This window comes from Gavialis gangeticus, unplaced genomic scaffold, assembly GCF_001723915.1.
Source record: "Gavialis gangeticus isolate Ggan-Ray unplaced genomic scaffold, GavGan_comp1, whole genome shotgun sequence".
Taxonomy (NCBI): Eukaryota; Metazoa; Chordata; order Crocodylia; family Gavialidae; genus Gavialis; species Gavialis gangeticus.
Window position 1 is genome coordinate 23883023 of NW_017729031.1, and position 4347 is coordinate 23887369.

General features: G+C 34.6%; 1 protein-coding gene across 1 annotated transcript in view; it reads left to right on the forward strand.

Annotated features, from left to right (window-relative positions):
- The first annotated feature begins 2211 nt into the window (after positions 1 to 2211).
- Positions 2212 to 4347, forward strand: part of ACTR3 (ARP3 actin related protein 3 homolog) — a 33065-nt gene continuing 30929 nt past the window's right edge. Inside the window, exon 1 of the mRNA XM_019522521.1 lies at positions 2212 to 2299. The gene's annotated coding sequence lies outside the window, so the exon portion shown is untranslated. The remainder of the gene's footprint in view (positions 2300 to 4347) is intronic.

Consider the following 4347-nt stretch of genomic DNA (forward strand, 5'->3'; position numbering starts at 1 on the left):
AGTTCTCTTTCAGTCTGCAGGAAATGTGTGTGTACACTGGACTGTTTCCTATCCCACAAACTAAGCAGCATGTTACCTGCAACAATCTAGCTTTTGTTTTCTGCACAATATTTCTGCACGGAGTTGTCTGAGGCCCTGCAGTGGTCTGTGGAGGAACTACGAACGGCTGGTAGCAATTTCTCCCAAGTCTCAAGCTATTGCTAAAGCTAATTTTAAGCAGAAGGCCTTTTTTACTTTTACTTTGGAAAAGTAAGCTGGGTTCTGTTCTGGCTTGCATGTTATCAGTAGGACTGTTACTATCCCAAAGTGGCAGAACCAAATTCTGCGAGGTTACGCTTGTGAGACCTCATTTTACATGCATGAAAGAGACGATGTTGGCCCTGCATATACTTGATCGATTGATTGATTGAATTATTTTCAATTAGAATTAGAAGCTTGATTTACAAAATCAGCATTGCTTCTGCATGCTGAGGACAGCTGTTGGTGGGGAAATTCCTTTAAATTTGACCAGGTGTAAGAAAAAATCAGTTTGCTATAATATCTCATTGGTCACAGTATTTCAGTAAGGATGGTTTGCACCGGCTTTCTAACATTTCTTAGTACTGCAAATGAATTTTTAGCCTTAAGTGACATTCTGTACTAATAGCTCTGTCATCAGTGTTCCTTTTAAATTGTGTGAACATTATGTTTCTCTTTTCTCTAGCACCATGTGTGCAGTAACACCAGTAGCAGAAGATGCATAGGCATTGGTGATTAGCTGAACAGAATGACAACCCCAGAGTTGTTAGCATGAAGGAAAGTAGAGATGGGGCACTCCCATCAGGGCTAGTTAAAGCAATCTGTTACTGTCTGTTGCTAGACTCCTTGCTTCTGTATTGATGCAGACCTGCATACTGTAGTGACTTGCCCTTAAATTACTTTGAGAATTTTTCTGTCTGTATCTGAAAAGTCAGGTCTGTTGAGATGCCAATACATTGCTTCTTATTTTTGTATTCTATAGCCAGTACAGTCAACTCACTATAGAAGGAAATGTGGATAACACCCGTTTAAATATTAGCATAGGTACATAATCTGAAATCTTGGGTGTAGTGCACATCATGGTTTAATAATTCGAGCAATTATCTTTGCTATTGTTAACTTTATACTTTTACGGTGAGGTTATTGTTGGCTGTCATATCAAAAAAGTAAAAATATTCCAACAGATGTCTTGATTGGTAACGTATTTTGTGCTTAGAACAAGATATTTTATTGCAGTTTGGCAAGTTTAATAGAATATTGATTTAATTTTTTGCTGAATAAATAGGCAATTCTTAAGTTTACCATTTTGCAGTAATGTGACACAAGTGATGTACAGTATGCTGAATAAATACAATGCCAACAGCATGTTGCAGAAATTGAATATGAAAGGCATGATCTATCTTTCCCCCCTCAATCATCTATAAAATATTTTAAATCTAGATGCTCCATGTGTAAATTTGAACACCTATACCACTTTCAGTCATTAGCTGCTTTTGGGCAATGTCAGCCTGCCTTTTACAATGTATCCCAGGTGATACACTCCTGACATTATCATTGACAGCTGCTTAGAATAATAGGCCAGAATGCAGCGTGTAGGCAAGGAAAGTAAATATTGTTTCTTCTATGGCTAATATTTCTAGAAACTATTAGTCTCACTATCTTGATTTCATGACACTAGGCCCTTTTAGACCTGAGGAATGTTGGATTGTGAAAGACTTGTGGAAAACTGACTCCGCTCTCAACTGTGATGAACGGAAATTGATGTTTAAGCATGTTGTTTTGCTCTGAAATCTCGCTAGACTAGGAAATGGGCATAGGTAAAACATAGCAGACCTGCAGCTAATAGGAAATTTTGAACTTGCTGATATTTCTTTATCCTTTTTGACCAGGGAACAACGTGGATGTATATTTCCGTGTATATAGCTGTGCCTTTGTAAATAAATCAATAAATAATTAGTTTACATGCAGTTTGTTTTTTCTTTTAGAGTGTGCAGAAGGCTAAGGTTGTCCACTGAATAGGAAGGTGATGTTTTTGGTGAACCCCGGTCTGATTTCAGTTTTGGGGCAAGCAAGCCAGTTCTATGATAGACCTTAGTTTCCATTATAAATAGTTTTAAGGAAAAAAAAATTGTCTGTAACTAGTATTCCTGTGGCATTTATTGCCATATGTTAAATTTGTAATTGATAGTAATATAATGAATAACCTGTTGCCTTTTGTTTTGTAGGTATACGAAACTTGGATATGCTGGTAACACGGAACCACAATTCATCATTCCCTCATGTAAGCATTTGTTTATACTGCACAGCTAAGTAACATTTAAGGGTTTATTTAAAACCTTAAAACTAGAAAGAGAGCCAAGAATACGAGACTAAACCACCAAAAAGGCTTTTGGGTGGAGAGGGCACATTATTTGTTCTTGCCAGGTGAGTAGGAGTAGTATAACAGTATTGCAGCATGGTGGTCCAGGTTTTTATCCCCAAAATAGGTCTAACATCTCTCCCAAGTATACAGTTGATCTAATAAAAGATATCAAGCAAATCCATGATCCTAGCAAGTAAGACATTTTCCTAGGCATGTACTGTTGGTTCAAGGACAACGTAAGTATCATTAAAGGGAGGAAAAGTAGCCCTTGAAGTTGAAGGAGGCGGCCCTTAAAGGCATAGTAGTGCCTGCGCTTTCATGAAAGATTCCTGCTGCTTAAAGTTAAATACCTTCAGAGTAAAATGTAAAATTAAATGTTACGTTTCTTTTTGAAAGTTCTTTGCTTTTTAACCTCTAGTGGATGGTTTCTCATTTTGTCATTGGTCATTTGGGCAAACTAGTTAATTATAACCTCCCAGTAGAAAAGCCAATTGGCACAACTGGGTTTTACTGAATAAATGCAAGACAGAAAGAGAAAGGAATCAGTGGTGCTTAATCGTTGTGGCTACAAGGTGAATGCGGATAGCCTGGGTGATCATGAATTTTTAAAAACAAACTGCTTTATAAAGGTGCTTTGTGTAGAATAATAAGACTGATGCATTTAATATTTTGTATTTTTTATCCTGCTTTTATCAAATACTGGAAAAATCTTTCTTTTTGATACTCTGGAACATTTTTTGCCTTTCTGTTTAGTTTTTAGAGTGTTCTTTATAACTTTTCCCCACACACCATTTTCAGTTATTTTTTTTCTCCTTTCATTCACTTATTTTAATGATTCCTTCACTGCATGTTTCACCAAAACCTGCTCTCTGCTAATCTGTTAATACTCTTATAATTTTAATTTTAAGTATGTTTTAGAAATCACTATTTTACAGGGTATTGAGAATAGTGTAATAGAACAATTTGCAAGTATTCAAGGTCAGAACAACTTAGCATTGGTATTTTGAGTTTAGAAAATTGTACTGAACAAATAATTTAACTGAATGACCCAATTGAAAAGCTCTTACTACTGACTTGTTACTCTTTTTGTAATAGTATTAGTTGGAATTTTTGCACAAATTGGGACTTAAAGCTCCAAAACTTAAAATAGTAATACTTAAATGTGTCCACTCCTGCACATTCAGATTGGTTCGTTAATACATCTCATCTCTTTTGAAGTAATCATAACATGATCATAATGTTTTACACATTGAAGACTTGGAATAGGAATAATTTGAGAGATTAAAAGGATAGAAATCTATATGGGGAATAAACCATTCATAAATGAACAGGTGTCATCATTCTTTTATTTCAGTTGAGGAAGGATAAATTTAAATAGCTTTGAATCATTTGATTCTTTTGTATATTAACCACAGTGAAAACTCTTGATCTATAGAATGCTATGGAAAGAGCTGCAACCTCAATATTACTGTTACTGAAGGGATCTAATCTGCAGCATTACCAGTTGATAAATTTAAATATTTTCTGATCTGGGCCAGAATAAACAATTATTATAATAAGTGCCAGATCCAGAGTCTTAATAGTATTGATTCGCATGTAACACAAAAATTGCAATTATGTTGCAGGAGTAGTTGTAGTTTACTTTAAAATCTGAAATAAGTGAAATTCTCTTGAAATGCTTGTGCATCTTTAGTTCTTTCTGTTCAACTTTATTTTAATAGACTTTATTTTTTTTAACAATGGTTATTTTTTAATGTATTTGATTCCCTGAACATTTTTTTTTACTAACAGGTTTTGAAAGCATTCCTTTCCTTTTTGTTCTGCTGTTTAATTTTTTTAATTTTCTTCCGTTAATTTTTCCATGAAACGTCTCTGGGAACTACAAAGGCATATTCAACATTAAACAGGAAGATGCACCTAAAGGAACAGAGATAAAAAAAAAAAAAAAAAAAAGTTTGAAAAAAAAA